The sequence below is a fragment of the Syngnathoides biaculeatus genome, chromosome 16, assembly GCF_019802595.1.
Source record: "Syngnathoides biaculeatus isolate LvHL_M chromosome 16, ASM1980259v1, whole genome shotgun sequence".
Classification (NCBI taxonomy): domain Eukaryota; kingdom Metazoa; phylum Chordata; class Actinopteri; order Syngnathiformes; family Syngnathidae; genus Syngnathoides; species Syngnathoides biaculeatus.
Window position 1 is genome coordinate 2,956,352 of NC_084655.1, and position 18,888 is coordinate 2,975,239.

Consider the following 18,888-nt stretch of genomic DNA (forward strand, 5'->3'; position numbering starts at 1 on the left):
ATGTGCCACTCTCCCAACACACTGTTATGATGCAGGTTGAGGACATCGCTGGAAACCTGGAGCTTCAGCTGAAAAACAGAGTGGCCGACTTTGACTATTTTTCTTTGGATTAGAGCTGTGATGTCTGTGAGACTGCCAAGCTGTTCATCTTCTTACATGGGATGATGGCACTTTCGAATCACAGAGGAGCGAGCAGCCATGCAATCAATGAAAGGGACCACCACTGGGATTGACTTGTTCACAGAGGTAACTGCATTTTTTGACGAGTTACAACCGAAAGGGGACAGTGTTGCAGGTGTGACAGAGTGTTGTCCAAATCAGACTTGGAAATACGCTGGACTTTTGAAGAGAATGCAGAATAAGGTGACAGGAACCCTGTACAGAAATTGACGGTCTTAAATCTTCTCATTAGGAAGTGTTGTGTTATCAGTGTTAATTAACTGTTGTTTATACTGTAACTAGTTCATTTCATCATAGCGAAAGCATTAAATCACAGTTTGTTGCATTGGAAGAAAATTAGACAGAACATGGTCACAAATATGCTATCCCTGTGTCGTCAGGTTGCTCAGCCTCGGCAAAGTACAAACTGAAAAGTGTCTTGGACCTGAATGATTAGATTCAGGATTTCTATGTGAAGAAAAGACAGGACATCCCACAGCTTTCAGATGAAGACTGATTCGCAGACCTTTGATTTATTGTGGATGTGAGTGCACTCTTGAACTAAATGTCAAACTGCAATGCAAGGGCAGTTTTGTACAAGAAATGTACAGTGCAGCAAAGGCTTTCATAAGGAAGTTGCATCTTCTCTCAAACCAAGTGGAGAATAACATACTCACCCACTTGCCAACACTGAAGGAAGCAACAAGTTTAGCTGATCACCTCCACAACTACTCATCCATGTTAGAATCACTGCATGAAAAGTGTTCAAGACAATTTCAAAACAGTTGTGAGTGAAATGCACATGGTTCCTTCTCCTTTCAACTGTGTGTGGCTAATGCACAAAATGATGTTCAAATGGAAGTCATCAACCTGCAGTCTGACACTTCTGACAGAGCACCTCAGGTCAGTCTCACTGCTGGATTTTAGTCTTCCCTCAGAGAACTTTCTACACCTGACATGGCATGCTCAGTGAGTTTGGTCCTCTTTGGATCAACTTCAATACGTGAACAGACATTCTCAGTGAACTTCAATAAATCCAAACACGGTTCCTGTATCACTGATGACCACCTCAGACGTTCAGACAGATTTCAACGCCCTTGTTCAAGCCCAAGGTGGACTGGATTTTCACTTACTGAAGAGATCAAATGAAATGAAAACAAATACAAATACATACAAATTTCATTTTTTATGGATGTTAAGTTAAATATAAATTGCACTGACATGATGATTGTTTTTATTACTTATATAGGAGTGTTTTATTTGATACTGTATATACACCACAATTTCACATAGCCTATTTTTATAAATAGTTACAGAATTATTTTTATTCCAATTACCAGTACCAGTTATTCAAAATAGAGAATTGCATGCATTTTATCATAGGACAAGGTTGTGAATTAAGTTCAAGTAATGGTGTGGCCCCTGTAAAAATTAATTGTTCACACCTACCCGAGAACAATCCCCTGACATCCCCTCCCATAAAGATTGCCTCATTCTACAGGGAGAGTGGCCCGAACAAGATATTTTGCTACAATCAAGGTGATTGGTTTGCAGAATGGCTGTTTCCTTAAGCACACTTAACAACCTACTGTTGACCACACCCATGTGGGACACCTGCAGAAGCATAAATTGGAAGACTGCACACTTAAAAATGTACAACTGATGAAGTGTCTTCGATTTAGGTAAAACGTTTTCCATTCCACCTTTATAAATTAGTGGATGTTTCCACGCCCCATATTATTCGTACCATAGCCACATTTTCAGTTAAATTAGATTTTAATTTGTTGAATGGGTGATGTAGCTGGAAATCAAAAAAAAAAATGGTATTTTCTCCATTTTGTAAATCATCCCACCCCTTAATTTGAGCAAAACCCATTCTTTTACACCATCCTTAAAGGTCAAGTGTCATTCTAAAATATATATTGTAATGAAAAATACATATAACATTATTCACTTCAATGTCTATATGAAAAAAATAAATGTGACCAGAGAAGCGCGTCATACATGGGTAAAGTTGCAGAAGTGTCAATCTACGACATCCAAGTGGTCGCCATATTGGCTGCATCCTCTGTCCGTGACGTCACCCGGACATTCGCCAATGAAACACACTGTGCACCCTACTATGGGAGACGAACACGCCCCTTCTGACACGGAAGCTCTTTTCGAAAAGGAGAACACCACACAACCGAATGAAGTTACCTTGGCAATATTTCCCGATTGTTTCGACCCATATTCAGATGATATGCGATCACGGCCAAACAGCCTCCCCGTCCGATCCAGTTCCGCGGTGGAGATGAGCCATCGCGGCTCATCGCAGCCGGCCAGTGTGGCTCATTTTCAGCGCCGAGTTGGCTTATCACGGAGCTGAGCCGTGCTGCTTTAGGGGTTGTTCACAGCTGCCGCAGTACACGATGAACAACACCGTCGAGCCGGGTTGCTTTACTGCGTTGTCGTCGCACACGGCTGAGTGCTCCATTGTGGCAGCGTTCTTCAGAGCTTCCGCCGTCCGCGAGCCCAAAGCGCAGCCTTCGCTGGCGAAGCGACGCAGGAGCCTGACGCCATCCGACATGCACATCGACATATTTCGTACGCGGATCTTTTGTTACGTTATAAGAGAACGATTACGTGGTCCGCCCCAAACAATTATTTTTTTAGTAGTCGTATACACACCTACCTGTCATTTGGAACCCACAAAGCTCTCGTCCTCTGCACCCATGCAATCCATTTTTCACGACGAACCGGGTCTCTTGCAACTTATGAAGGCTAAATCGATCCTCCCGAGTGTTCAAGCAATGTCCAGCAATGCAACGATCCGGCATTTTGGCTAACACGAAGGAACAAGGAGATACCTTCCCAGAGGTAAAACTAATGGAAACAAAGGAGTCCACTTGAGGGCGGGTCTTTCCTTTATGTCACTTCATGCAAAACAAATCCCTCGAGAGGATTTTCATGGCAGGAGTTACAAAAAGCTGTATATGTCAAAAACATGTTTTGTGGTGAAAAAACGCATGGGTCCATGTCGGCTGCCGTTTTTTCATGAATAACATACTAAAAATCATGCATTTCATGACTGACACTTTAATCATCAGGGTAACGTCTTGAACAGTGGTTCTTTAAGTAGAATTAAGTAGAATTTGCCCTCCAAGCACCACCACAATGACCAACATTAGAGGTGGTAGCATTCTGGTGTTCTTAAATCAATGAGGGACATTTTTTTTCTTGTAGTCAATGCAGGCTGCCTTTTGGCCATAGTCATTTGCGTTAGACAGGCTCCCCATGATGCTCAGAAGGAAAATTGGTATATAAACTATATACATAATGATGCAACTAAAATGAAATCAACATACAAGTTGAATAAAATTTTCATTCAAGTTTATGTCTGAAATCAGTTTTAAAGCAAATTTATTTATATAGTGCATTTCATACACAAGGTAACTTAATGTGCTTTACATGATTAAAAGGATTTGAATACAAAGATATAAAAACAATAAAAATGACAAAATATACTATATGTTTAAAAAAAAGTAACCCAAGTACAATTAAAAACAGCGTACAAATCAAGAAATATTCATCCATCCATCCATTTTTTAGCCGCTTATCCTCACAAGGGTCGTGGGAATGCTGGAGCCTATCTAACTATCATCAGGCAGGAGGCAGGGTGCACCCTGAACTGGTTGCCACCCAATCACAGGGCACATAGACAACAGTGACACTCACAATCGCACCTAGGGGCTATTTAGAGTCTCCAATTAATGTTGCATTTTTTTTGGATGTGGGCGGAAACCGGAGTGCCCGGAAAAAAAACCTACGCAGGCACGAGGAGAACATGCAAACTCCACACAGGCGGGTCTGAGATTGAACCTCAGAACTGTGAGGCCAACGCTTTCCAGCTGAGCCACCGTACCGCCCCTGTATATACATACTAGTGGTGCCTTGGTTTTCGAACACAATCCGTTCCAGGAGGCTGGTTGAAAATTAAACGTTCGAAAACCAACGCACGTTTTCCCATTAGAATGAATGGCAAATGAAATAATGTTTTCAAAGCCTAAAAAGTATTTTTAAGCCATTTTTTTAGCGTTTCCTGATAATAAACTGCATAGTCGAACATGTATAGTTTAAATACTTTATATAATTAAAATATTTAAGAAATTCTTTTTTGCTTAAAATGTATACTTTAGAAAAGTAGAGTATGCTAGGATGGGAGTGCATTACCATATCTGTAGCGACTCAGCCCGCAGCCTTGTAAACATTTTTTTAACAAAAGTGCAGAATAACTTTAAACAAGCAATAATGAGGGGGAGAAAAACCTAATTGTTTTTTGTTTGCACAGAAAGTACGTAAAATGTCCAAAAAATAATAACTTGCAACTTGAGGTAGGGTTAATGGAACAAAAGAAAAAAGCAATGCAAAACAGTTTCAAATGTCTTCAGTGCGGTGACTCGCCTCTTTTTCACAAAGAAAGAATCTAATGTTCGTTTCTGCCATCTTTTAAGCACTTTTCTGATATGGCTCATAACAACATCATTAAAATTTTGCAGTGCCCTGCAACATTCCGCTTTATTCAGGTATTGAAATTCTACAAAATTATGGATGTCGTTCCATTTAGCGGAGATAGCTTTTAATATAGGGACTTGAGACATCCTTCCTGCCTTCAGCCTCATCAGACGACACCTCCTCCCTTCCTCACCAACACTATACCCAGCTAACTGCTGTTCGTTCACGAAAATAGGAAGCAACTTTTCGACTTCCTCCAAGAGCTGTGGTCTCTACTTGGTCAACACAGTTGCTCCTTTAGCAACATCACTTGCTTTGAGGGCATCCTTGTTGCTTTGAGAACATCCTTGTGTTTCACAATGGTGCTGATTGTCGTTTTCGCCATGCCATACTTCTTCGATAACTCAGAAACACGTACACCAGATTTGTGCTCGGCTATCAAATCCTTCTTGAATTCGACAGTTTTACACACCACTTTCCTTATTTCACCACCAGCAGTTCCACGTGCCTTCTTTGGAGCCATGATCGGCGTTTAATGTTGCTCAATTTGAAGAAAAAAAAAGTCACTACAGTACTGTCAACTGGTTGCACCGCGCGTTACGCGTGTGTTCGAAAGCACAATAACAAATCGCTGTGGGTCAGCTGGTCGGGGTGTTCGAATACCGATTTTTGTTCAAAAACCAAAGCAAAAAAAATCTTGAAATTTTTAGTTGAAAACCGATTTGTACGAAAACCATGACGTTCGAAGACCGAGGTGCCACTGTAGTTTAAATTTAGTACTGATTCCTTCCCTGGGACATCATAAAGCTTATAATTTAGAAAACGATGATCAGTATTAGTTGGATGCAAGTAAACAGCACAAAGGCTACTGCACACTTAGCAAAATGCATGTGATGCACATCCACGCGGGCCATGTTCTTATGATTGGAGGCAGTGAGACTGCTTTAAAATATTTACACTTGCTTTTATTCCTAGATACGTCGCCTCCCTTTAGCGCTTTTTCCTTAATTTTGAGTCCATTTTTATGGTTAAAGAAAATGAGAAATTTGATCAACCACAACATACTTTATATAAAGCATTAAATGCCTATACATGGTCACTCATTTCAATGTATTATATACAGTGGCCTGTAAAAATATTCGGCCCCCTTGAACTTTTCAACCTTTCACCACATTTCAGGCTTCAAACAAGGATATATATATAGATTTTTTTTTCATTTGTTTTTTTTTTGTTTTGTTTTTGTCAAGAATCAACAACAAGTGGGACACAATCGGAAGTGAAATTCAATTTATTGGATTTTTTATACTTTTTTAACAAATAAAAACCTGAAAAGTAGGGTGTGCAATATTATTCGGCCCCCTTGCATTAATACTTTGTAGCGCCACCTTTTGCTGCAATTACAGCTGTAAGTCGCTCGGGGTACGTTTCTATCTGTTTTGCACATCAAGAGACAGAAATTCTTGCCCATTCTTCCTTGCAAAACAGCTCGAGGTGAGGTGACGTTGGATGGAGAGCATGTGTGAACAGCAGTCTTCAGCTCTGCCCACAGATTCTCGATTAGATTCAGGTCTGGACTTTTACTTGGGCATTCACCTGGATACGTTTATTTGTGAACCATTACATTGTAGATTTGGCTTTATGTTTTGGATCATTGTCCTGTTGGAACATAAATCTCCATCCCAGTCTCAGGTATTTTGCAGACTCCAACAGGTTTTCTTCCAGAATGGTCTTGTATTTGGATCATTCATCTTCCCATCAATTTTAACCATCTTCCCTGTCCCTGCTGAAGAAAAGCAGGCCCAAACCATGAGGCTGCCATCACCATGTTTGACAGTGGGTATGGTGTTTTCAGGTGATGAGCTGTGTTTCTTTTACGTCAAACATATCATTTTATATTGTGGCCAAAAAGTTTGATTTTGGTTTCATCTGACCAAAGCACCTTCTTCCACATCTTTGGTGTCCCTCTCAGGTGGCTTGTGGCAAACTTTCAATTAGACTTTTTTATGGATATCTTTGAGAAATGGCTTTCTTCTTGTCAGTGTTCCATAAAGGCTAAATTTGTGCGGTGTTCGACTTGTCCAATGGACAGACTCTCCCACCTCAACTGTCGATCTCTGTAATTCATCCAGAGTAATCGTGGACCTCTTGGTTGCATCTCTGATCAGTCTTCTCCTTTTTTTTTTGATAGTTTAGAGGGACGGCCGGGTCTTGGTAGATTTGCAGTGGTCTGATACTCCTTCCATTTCAACATGATTGCTTGCATAGTGCTCCTTAAGATGTTTAAAGGTTGGGAAATCTTTTTGGATCCAAATCCGCCTTTAAACTTCACCACAACACTATCTCGGACCTGCCTGGTGCGTTCCTTGGTCTTCATGATACTCTCTGTACTTTAAACAGAACCCTGAGGCGATCACAGAGCAGATGCATTAATACGGAGACTTGATTACACACAGGTGGATTCTATTTATTGTCATCAATCAACACTGAATCATTCAGAGATCCTCACTGAACTTCTGGAGTGAGTTTGCAGCACCGAAAGTAATGGACCGAATAATATTGCACGCCCCACTTTTCAGTTTTTTATTTGTTAAAAATGTATAAAATATCCAATAAATTTTGTTCCACTTCATTATTGTCCCTCGTTATTTCTTGACAAAAAAAATTAATTTTATATCTTTATGTTTGAAGTCAATAAGGCCCCATAGCTCATTGGTTAGAGCATTAATTTGGTCAACCAGGCGTGGTGAGTTCGTATCTCAGTGGTACCTCTACTCCCCAAGATTGGGTGGGTCAGGAAGGGAATCCAGTGCAAAAACTGTGCCGACAAAATATGAGCGTTCATGTGAGATGTCCAGCTGTGACGACCCCTAACGGAACAAACTCTTTTATATTTGAAGGCTGAAATGTGGTGAAAGGTTGAAAAGTTTAAGTGGGCTGAATACTCACAAGGCAACGCTCTATATTCAATGTGCGCAGATGCTTCAATTTGCAACTTATTTTTAGGCGACAATCCGGTCCAATTGAGTTAGACAGCATCTGATCATGCAGTGTGCTGCAGACGTCACATAAATCAAGCCCAGAACAGCTTGCAAATGGGTGAGAAAACAGGAACTCCCAATTTACTGTTCTTATCTGGCGAGGACACATATACAAGTCATTGTTGTAATGTCTTGATCCAAAAGTCCAGCGAAAATGGGGCATGGTATATTCTTGTTGTGTTGTTTATTAACACTATCCTGAAATAACATCTAATCCCATTCGATACCTGCTCAAACAATTATTAGCCAGACATTTGTCTTTGTCAATTCGTACTTGTGGTTTGCAATCCAAAAACTGCACCCGATGAACGTGGCTACCATTGTGACTCGAGCACAGTAACAGTTAATTATCATTATTACAAATCAAGGTAAAATAGTTGCCATGAATAGAAAAGGAAAGTACAAGATAATTTGAGCTATTTAGTGACTTCGTATGACAATAGAGCTCGTGCACCTAAATCACTGAAATCACGTGACTGGCCATATTGCCAGTCAAACAAACTATTGTTCAACGCTATGTCCATTGAAAAGAAATGAAAATATGTCTTATAGCACAACATCCAGAGCTTTGTCCGATACCGTTAAATATTTAGAAAGTATGTGGAAAAATTAGAGACACTTGGCATAGAGGACCCATATTTAATGCCAAAGTCGATGTTTTCGCCGATGAGAAAGTGGACTGTTAACCCGCTTCCACTTGTCTTGGACAACTGGATATACAGATGTATTATGTAGGACTAGATGTTAATATCCCTCTATTTATGCATATTCTGGCTCCGATGACGCTCTGTGGGATGTTCAAATAAATGATGGCACCCTACGGGTTATCAAGTAGGCTTCCTTCCGTCATCAAGTGTTTCGCTGACAGGCCCACAACACTCTCTAGAGGGTTCAGCAGTGAATCCCATAGATGCCATAATTTCTCCTGAAGGCACAATTGGGGTCTTTCCTCTTTATACACAGCCACTGGCTGGAATTTTCCACTGCCTTGGAGAGATCTCTGACTGCCTGCCAATGGGCCTTCCCTCAGGCTCCCATCTCTCTCAGTAGCCTGGATGATGCAGAGGCTATAAAGCCTCTGCAGCCAACTTACACCGGGCGTACCTCCTCTCTCCAGCCTTGCTATTGCACTTCGGCCGCAACTCCTGTATACCGCAGCTGCTTCCGCTCATACGCGTTCTCGACTGCCCCCTCCCAAAGCACTGTGAACTCGATGATATAGACGAGCTTGAGGTCGTAGGGTGGTAGTTGCAATCTCGACTGGAAAGCAGAGCTTCTTGTCCATGTCTGCCAGCAGTTTCCAGTCTCGTGCACTGTCCAGCTGTCCGCTGTCTGGTGGCTTGTTGGTGTGGCCGGTTTGACTCTCCCCCTCCTTGACAAAAGGCCTTGGTTGCCAGGGTTAGGGGTTAGGGGGTTGTGCCGCCAGGTGTAATGGCCTTGAGTAGGGCTGGTCTTGCAACCAACCAGGATGTGCTTCAGTGTTGCAGGACTTGTGCATAACAGGCACTTGGGATCTTTGGCATACCACTGGTTTAGGTCCGTGAGAGAAGGCAAGACGTCAAATACACCTCTGACGGTAAAGCTTGTCCTGAATGCCTCCGTCTACCAAGGCTCTTTCCAGGTGATCTTCATTGCCTCCACTCCTTCATAGGCCAACCGGTGCCCTTTCTTGGCCTGCGACACAGCTTGTGCTTCCTCTTCTCGACGTACCTCCTGGACCACCAGCTTGCGCCGCTCAGCAGTATTGGCCTTGCTCCATACTGGTCTACTGGCCCCGACCCCAAGACCACTCTTCCCCTTCTGCACTCGGCCAATGATGTCATTGTTTCTGAGTGCTGCCTTTACCTGCTGAGTTGGAGCCACTGGACTTGGACTCAGATTTTTCAGACTTTGAGGAAAACTTAAATTTATATGACCGGCTGCCTGACTGCTCTTCGGATATTGACTGTGAATTTCCTTTGGTTTGGACATGGTTTGCAGGTTGGATTATGGCGGGGGTTTTTTTTTTTTGTTGTTTTGCATGTATTGCAATTAAAACTGGTCGCGTGAGTTTCGTGAGGTTGACATTTTTTCATTTCTGGTAATATGAAGGATTTTTAGTTCGACTTGGTAAGCCAAAAAAGGCTAAGTGCAAAGGAAAGACATATAACACCGTGACTACCAAGAAACCTTGCATATTACCTAGGGCCCGATTTCTTTGACATGTTCACTTTTCCCAAAATACGCTGTGAAGCACTATAATCCTAACATAGCAAAAAACTAAGGGTTTTTTTGTCATAAAAACATTAAATTTTAAGTCAATCAGTTCGATATAATTTTGGAAATAAGGACTTGCAATGGGAAAATACATGCTAAACGCATTGTTCATTTGTTGTCTCTGTGACGTCCTATTTCAGATACATTTGAAAATCTAATTCAATTTGCAGAGTTCTGTATGATGAAATTCATCAAAAATTTGACAGAAAATGTGTTTTCTTGCTTATCCACTGATGAAGTTTGGGAAAATATCTACATCGCTTTTTCGTGAAAAACCTGGAAATGTAAAGCAGAGAATGAACAGTGAACAACAACCGTAAACAAAACTTTATTCAAGTGAAAGTGTTTTCTCATCAGAAAATAAAAAAAATAATCCTTTACAAAAAAACTTTAACAGTGTCAAAGTAAATCTTTCTGATTTACCTGTGGAATGTTTCCTCACAGCCAGGAACTGGAGATTAAAGCAGTTAATCGCTGTTGCTGCACAGGTCGGTATGGTTGTTTTGGGAGTATCACAATGCCAGATGGCGACTTCAATTTTGGTGGCCAATGAGCCATCCAGTCTTTTTTTTTTTTTTTTTTTTTTTTTTTTTTTTAAGATCAGTGGTATTAGCTCCAAGGTGAAGAATTTTTTTTTTTTTATTACACTGAGCAGCCGATCTGAAATACATGTACAGTAAAGAGCCCATAAGAGAAAATGTGAATTTTTTTTTTTTAACAGGGTTTAAAAGAAAGGCAGCGAGAGACGAAGACAATGAGATCAAAGACACAAGAAAGCGAAGAGGAGGAAATATGACAAAGCGTATGTTGCGCTTGGCTTCACTGTGAGGTGACTACAGTTAAAAGACGAGGAAAGAAAAAACTGTGGACACCGCACAGCATGAAGCCAAATAAATTAATGTGCCACTTAAAGACATTACACCCCAGTCATGCTGATCAGCCACTGGATTTTTTTTTCAGTGAAAACGTGCCGAATATTGCCAAAAATCATCCCTCTTTGTGAAAGCTACTTCAGTAAACCAGCGAGGTCCATTCGCATCATATAAGATAATGTACCAAATTGCTTAGTTTTATTCAGTTTTGTTTTGTCAGTGAATGTGTTTTTTGTGTGCTTCTGAGTTGATGTTGCTGAACTGAATTTGAAGTTATTTATTCATTTTATTGAATTTTATTTTTCACTATCAAATAGTGTAATAAATTGGTGAAATATGTTTACAGTTTCAACAAGGGTTTTTTTTATTTCAGGCAAATTGATGCACTGCAAAATGAATATTATTGTTAGAAACAAAAACATTTAATAGTTATTCTTTATAAGTTGAACTATATTTCTTTTTAATTTATTTTGTTTTCTTTAATGTTATTGAGAATACAATGTTATGCAGAGCTATAGAATTTTATAGACAAATGATAATATTTATAGTCAGGGCGGGGGGGCGCAAATTGTCTTCTTGCTTGGGTGAGGGGGGTTAACAGAAATTATATGAGAAGCACTGAGCTAACATAACATGTTTTTGGGTATGTAGGAGGAAACCTCCCCGTACACTTAAAAAAACAATGCAGGTGAATTTAGAATTTTAACTCTTTCTCAAGAAGAATCCTTACTCCCACCAATCGAGAGATTTACCTTTCGGCTCAGCTCTTTATTCACAACAACAGACTAATGCAGGGTCCGCATCATTGCAAATGCTACACCCATCAGTCTGTGGATCTCAGGTTCCATTCTTCCCTTACTCCTGAACACGACCTCAAGATACTGGAACTCCTCCACTTGGGGGAGGGCACACCACCCTTTTCTAACTGAGAACCATGGGCTCAGATTTTGAATCTCATTCCACCCACTTCATAGTTGTATGTGAACAACTACAGCAAGAGTTCCAGTTCATGATTTTATTAAGCCAACAAAATCACATCAAGACACAATACCACCAACTCTAATCCCTCAACACTTTGGTTACACCTGGAAGATGCGTCATTAAAGGTTATGACGTTGGGAATATGTGAGAGAGGGAAGACTTTGCAGAGTCCACCCTACATGCAAATGAATCTGAGCTACTGCCGGCAATGTGGACCAAATTCTTCCTTATCTCAGGTCCGGTGCTCATTTTTCTGGAGAAGTCCCCACAGGTCTCCCAGAAGGAGTGCTCCATTCCTCCAAATTCTGGATAGGGAGGACAACTGGTTTGAAAGAGGTGTAAAAGATGCCATTGATATCAAACTAGAAAAGCTGTCTCTCATCAGAGGAGGTTTGAAGTATCACCTATATGACTATAACATCCCCCTGACATCTCTCCACCTAAAATATGCATTATTAAATGAGAAAGATGGTTTAGTTTTTGAGGGTTCCTTTGTGACCTCCTGAATGAGACATCACATTCACAAATGGCCAGGTAGCTTTGAAAAGTTATTTTTGCCTTAAAAAATAAAAACATAATTTAAAAAACTATATCTTTTGCTTACTTCGATTATCTTTGATATTTAAAATTGTATGATAATATCTAAAAAAGTGGCGGAACAATGCAAATGAAACAAGAATTTGAAAAGATGACAAACACATTTTCACAGCCCGGTATAATAAAGCACAGAACAGGACTTCTCATGGCTTTGAAATGTCATGCAGTCATACTGTCTGAGTGGCCCATCCCCCAACAGTCATTCACTCATTGGTCAAATCTTTCACTGCCCCATTACTACTCATTCAATCCAATTACAGTTTACTGATTGGAGGCTCCCTCTGACTGCAACTCAGCTGTAACGATGCAATAATGATTAGTTATTCAGTAAATTTAATACAAAACCTCGCCAAAGACCAAAAGCATCAATTCTCTATATTTTGATGAAATAAGCTTTCATATTGTTGCCTTGTATCTGTCTCCTTTGTAATGCCCTGCAAAGGACTGGCAGCAAATTCAGAGTGTAGTCCGCCTTTTGCCCCAAGTTGTTTAGGATAGGCGCCAGCACTCTCGGGACCTTGTGAGTTTAAGTGGCTTGGAAAATGGTCGGATGTCTCCTTTGCCTTTCGAGCCCATGTCCCTTAGCATTTTTGTTGAACCTCTTGCCTTTCGTCTTCCCTTCCTGAAAGAGAGTGACACAAGTATGAAACATTTTACATATACGCCATTCAAAAAAAAAATTAATATCTGTGACACTTTCTAAGTTTCTTACTTTCTAATTGTGTAAGGCTGACGCAGCTGTAGAGTTGGCTCCCCAGTTCTGTGGTCTGGGGTTCGAATCCTGGACTCGCCTGTGTGATGTTTGCATGTCTTAGGTGTGATTGTGAGTGCAACTGTTGTCTGTCTCCATGTGTGCTGTGATTGGCTGCCAACCAATTCAGGGTGTACCCTGCCTGCTGCCTGACAGCTGGGATAAGCTCCAGTACTCATGTGACCCTTGTGAGGATAAGCAACTCAGAAAATGGATGGATGGATTAATGAATAATAACGTAAGGAGGAAATTAATAAGTAGGCACAGTGACACAAATGGTTTGAGTGTTGTTGTTCTTTTCCTTTTAGCTTGTCTCATTCAGGTTTGCCACAGCACATCATCTTTTTCCCAAGTAAGACTATCTCCTGCTTCTTCCTCTCTAACATCCACTGGCCTCATGTCTTCCCTCACAACATCCATCAACATTCTCTTTGGTCTTCCACTCGCTCACCTGGCAGCTCGATCCTCAGCACTCTTCTACCAATAAACGCATTCTCTTGCCTCTGGACATGTCCAAACAATCTAAGACTGCTCTCTCAAACTTTGTCTTCAAAACATCCAACTTTGGCTGTCCCTCTAATTAGCTCATTTCTAATCCTATCCAACCTGCTCACTCCTAGAGAGAACCTCAACATCTTCATTTCTGCCACGTACAGTTCTGCTTCCTGTTGTCTCTTCAGTGCCACCGTCTCTAATCTGTGCATCATGGCCGGCCTCACCACTGTTTTATAAACATTGCCCTTCATCCTACCAGAGACTCTTCTGTCACATAACACACCAGACACCTTCCGCCAGCTGTTCCAACCTGCTTGGACCCGTTTCTTCACTTCCTTACCACGCTCACCATTGGTCTGATTTGTTGATCCCAAGTATTTGAAGTCATCCACCCTCGCTGTCTCTTCTCCCTGGAGCCTCACTCTTTCGCCTCGACCCTTCTCCTTCACGCACATATATAGTTTTACTTTGGCAAATCTTCATTCCTCTCCTTTCCACTGCATTCCTCCATCTTTCCAATTGTTCGTCCACCTGCTTCCTGCTTTCACTGCACATCACAATGTCATCTGCGAACATCATGGTCCAAGGGGATTTCTGCCCGGCGGTTATTTGACCAGCTGCCAATCCGGATGTTAGCCATGATTTTGGTCAACGGGGAACGTAGACCATCCGCTGCTTTCACAACAGACTCAAAGGGATTCTCCTCGCCGTCAAAACTGGCTGGTTTAGGAAGTCCAGAATGGCTTTCACAAACGTATCATCACAAGTACTTAACTGCTCTCCCCTCTGCTCCTTGAACACATCCATGACAGGTCATTTTGGAGTGGGAAGTACATCTCTAATGCCTGCCCTATGGCTGTCATTCACACTTCCCATGGTCCATTCAAGTTCCATGAGGCAGTCCTTGCTTGGAGCTGCCCATACTTCTCTTGTTCCACTAATGCAGCAATTTTTCCAAAATTCTCCGCTCCAAGATGGAAAAGAAGAAGTTTGTGGACCTCACTGCTGATGGGCCTCCACTGTCAGGCAAATTGCAGGAAAGCTTGACGCAGCTTATGGTCACCTTCATTGGGATGTGGCCACACTTTTATTGCCTTTTTCATTTCTGGGTCCATGTGACGGTACACCAGAACAAGATGACCATCTGGGCCGGTGAACTCGATCTTTGGTATGCAAATCTCCAGATCCATCTTGAGCTTCTCTCTGGTAACTGCTGGTGATGGTGGACCTGGGACCCATTTTTCCTGTACCATGGCAGGAAGTGGCAAGCTTACAGCAGGGGCCACCTGAACAGGGTAAGAGCAGGAGGGAGCAGCAGCAGCTTGTGTGCAGAGGGGATAGAGCGGAGTGGATCGAAGTGGAGGAGGGGGCTACTGGTCTTCATCATTGCTTGGTTGCTCAGGTTCCTGTTTGACTTGGGGAGGATATGGGGGTACCCAGTCACACCGGTGTTGTCCCGACGTATTCCACTTGGCAACTTCGGATACACACAGGAGGAGCTACACAGTCATCAGTTTCTTTGCACTCTTTTCCTTTTTTCACTTTTCCCTTTTTTCACTTTTCCCTTATCTAAATTCTTTAGACTCTTCTCGGTTATTAGCTTCTGTCGACCATATTTCCAGAAATTCTGCAATTTTCTCAATGTCTTCCAAATCCTTAATTTTAATTATTTGATTCTTTTTTAAAATTACTTACCTCCTCTCCAACCTTTGTTTTAAATGTGGTGACTGCCAGATACATCAACTTCCCATGACTTGAAAACCATAGTCACTTAGATATTTTTCTATCGATGCTATAGATTTCTCCCCATATTTCCCTCATATGGGTCATGAAAGGAGATGTGTACACTGGTAAATCCCTTTTTGCTCTTATTCCTGGTTTTTCCCTTACCACTCCCCATTTTTTCAGAAGTGTTTCTTTTTCTCGCAAAATTCAAACGTCTTGGAAATTGTCAGAACCTCGAACCCCAATTTGTTGGATCTTGGGGACATGAACCCCTCACAGTCAGATCTTGAGGCAGCGACCTCCTCAATAAAGTCTGGGAATGCTATTCCTCGCTATCAGGTCTTGTGGAATCGAACCCCTCACTGAATTTAAACTTGGGGACACAACCGCCAGTCAGATCTTGCGTCCTTAAAGCCCTCACTGAACTGTACTTAATGGTACAGATCGAATCCTACCAATGGAATGCGGGGAGAGCAACTACCAATACCCCTTAATACAAAGACAAGATTGTTCCCACCAAATATCAAGAAATAAATTATACAATTCTTTTCCATAGTTCTTTGTTGTGCTTTGTTTGGAATCCTGAGGTGATGGCTGATTCAGGAAGGGAGCCAGGCAGTCCCCCTGTAACAATTCTTGGGTAAGGCCAGGACTAGTCACTCATTCCAGATGATCAGTCACTGATCCAGAAAATCTCAGGATCGTTGATCAAACCCAGAATACCACTACTGGACACCTACTGTTTTGGCAAAATCTAATAACTAATCTAACTAATAGAACTAATAATTAGTATACAGTATGTACAGTGTTGCCTCAGTTCTCAAAGACAATCCATTCCAGAAGGCCGGTTGACAACCAAAATGTTTGAAAACCAACACGTGTTTTCCCATTACAATGAATGAAAAATGAAATAATGCGTTCCAAGCCTAAAAAGATAGTTTATAAAGCATTTTTAAAAGCTTTTCCTGATAATAAACTGAATAGAAGAAATACATGTATAGTTTAAATACATTATATAATCAATTCATTTAAGAAATATATTTATTTTTTTCTTAAAATGTATGTTTTAGCAGTAGAGTATGCTAGGCTGGGAGTGCTTTGCAATATCTGTAGTGACTCGGCCCCCAGCCTTGTAAACCTTTTTTTAGAAACAAAAGTGCAGAATACCAAGCAATAATGGGGGGAAGAGGAAATTAGTTTTTTATTTGCACAGAAAGTATGTAACGTACAAAAAATAAATAACTTGAAACTAGAGGTAGGGTTAATGGAACAAAAGAAAAAAAGCAATGCAAACCAACAGTTTCAAATACCTTCTGTGGGGGTGACTCGCCCCTTTTTAACAAAGAATCTCAAAGAATGTAGACTGTTTCTGCTGTCTTTTGAGCACCTTCCTGAAGTGGCTCATAATAACAACATTGAAATTTTGCATTGCTCTGCAAAATTCTGCTTTGTTAGGGTGATGGAGTTCTACAAAATTGTGGATGTCATTCCATTTGCTGCAGATAGCTTTAATATCGGCACATGAAACATCCTTCCTGCCCCCAGCCTCATCAGACGACGTCTCCTCCGTTCATCGCCAACACTATCCCCAGCTAACTGCCGCTCATTTACGAAAATAAGAAGCAACTTTTCGACGTCCTCCAAGTGCTCTGGCTTCTGCTTGGTCAACATGATCGCTCATTTAGCAATTTCACTTGCTTTGAGGGAATCCTTGTGTTTCAGAATGGTGCTGATCGTCGATTTCGTCATGCCATACTTCGATAGCTCAGAAACACCCACACCAGATTTGTGCTTGGCTATCAAATCCTTCTTGAAGTCGACAGTTTTACGCACCACTTTCCTTTTTTCAGCACCAGCAGTTCCACTTGCCATGATCGGGGTTAATATTGCTCAATTGGAAGAAAAAAAGTCACTACCAGGCTCGTCTGCTTGCAAAGGAGTGTGTGGGTTAATTGATTGCGCGGTGCACATTATGTCATTTCCGTTTTTTTTCAGGGGTTCGTTCGAAGGCACAATAACAAATCATCGTGGGTCAGATGGTCGGGTCGTTCGAATACCGATTTTCATTCAAAAACCAATTTGTACGAAAATAGAGACGTTCGAAAACCGAGGTACCATAAATCTGGCAACATGGTTTCATGATTTGTGTTTCGACTGCATCTATGCAACAATACCCCCCCCCCCATTTGTTCATGTGTGTGCGTGGGTGCATATTTGTAATCAGGAAATCGTCACACATGCACATCACATTGAGAAGTCATCATTCTCAGATTCATGGTCAGGAGCAGGGGCAGGAGTAGTTCCTCTGTAAGGATTTAGGCTCTGAATCCAGAGGATTGTGGTTGAAAATTAAAATAAAATAAATGGCTACTAGTTGTTTGTGAGATGCTAATCTGCTTCCTGAAAAGTGTTGAGGTCCCCCTAAGCAAGGCACCATCCCCACACATCTCCAGATCAAGACATATGACACTTTTTGTGCTATATTTTCTCTCTGACATCTCTTCTTGCATGCCTGCAAATGTGTGATCCAGTTCGCCGAGTGCCGTGCAAATAAAAAATATACAGCAATGACTTTAAATTTAGCCTTTAATAATGAATATTAGATGGGAATATGGTGACGCAAATAATTATATATACATATACAATTTATTTTAAATCATTCTCATGGTGTACGTTAGTGAGTGGACTTTGTTGTTGATCAATTGAGTGTTTTTAAGAAGGTCAATAGAATGTGCACAAAAGCCTAAAAACGAATCAAGAAATCACTTAAACAGAATCCATCCCAACAAATTGAAGTTGGACAAAATATTTGTAAAAAGCTGCAACAAAATGACACAATCCAAAATGACATGATCCAAAGAAATTTCCACAACACTCGAGAAATAATCTACATCTATCAGTCTGGAAAGGGTTATTTGTTTTTTGTTGGTTGGTTTTAGACCTGCAGGGTGTCGATGGCAATTCAGCAAGTGTGGGTCGAAGACAAAGAAGAGGAGGAAAATGGCTTAGTCAGCAGAAGAAGAAGAGAAAGGCACAGAGCCTACAACTGAATGTAGGGACTTTGAATGTTGGGACTATGACAGGAAAAGGAAAAATTATTAGGAGAAAGGTTTATATATTGTGCATATAAGAGATGTATGTATGATGGCTGTAGTGAACACTTATTTCCAGAAGAGCGAGGAACATATAGAGACCTACAAGATCAGAGGTAGAAGCACGCAGGTGGATTATATTTTGTGCAGATGATGTAATCTGAAGGAGATTACTGACTGTAAAGTAGTTGTAGAGTACAGTGTAGCTCGACAACACAGGGTGGTGGTGTGTAGGACGACTCGGGTGGTGGGTAGGAAAATTAAGGAGACAAAAGTAAAGCAGATAGGCTCCAGCACTCCTGTGACCCTTGTGAGGATAAGATTAAAAAAATGGTTGGATAGATGCAAGTAGAGCAGAGAACCAGGTGGTGGAAGGTGAGAAAGGAAAAATGCTGTGCAGCCTTCCGGAAAGGAGTGAGACAGGCTCT

The 18,888-nt window shown here is 41.2% G+C and overlaps 1 protein-coding gene and 1 long non-coding RNA gene across 3 annotated transcripts in view; one reads left to right on the plus strand and one right to left on the minus strand.

The window, feature by feature from the left end:
• Window positions 1-1,832, plus strand: part of LOC133514035 (ADP-ribosylation factor-like protein 4D) — a 47,634-nt gene extending 45,802 nt beyond the window's left edge. The window contains exon 6 of one of the 2 annotated variants that reach the window (XR_009798707.1): window positions 36-1,831. The gene's annotated coding sequence lies outside the window, so the exon portion shown is untranslated. Of the gene's footprint in view, window positions 1-35 lie in introns of both variants that reach the window. The other variant, XM_061845275.1, reaches the window with a different exon arrangement.
• A 9,307-nt stretch (window positions 1,833-11,139) lies between these two features.
• The window catches only part of LOC133514037 (uncharacterized), a 35,713-nt gene continuing 27,964 nt past the window's right edge, over window positions 11,140-18,888 (minus strand). The window contains exon 6 of the long non-coding RNA XR_009798708.1: window positions 11,140-13,019. This is a non-coding gene — a long non-coding RNA (uncharacterized LOC133514037). The remainder of the gene's footprint in view (window positions 13,020-18,888) is intronic.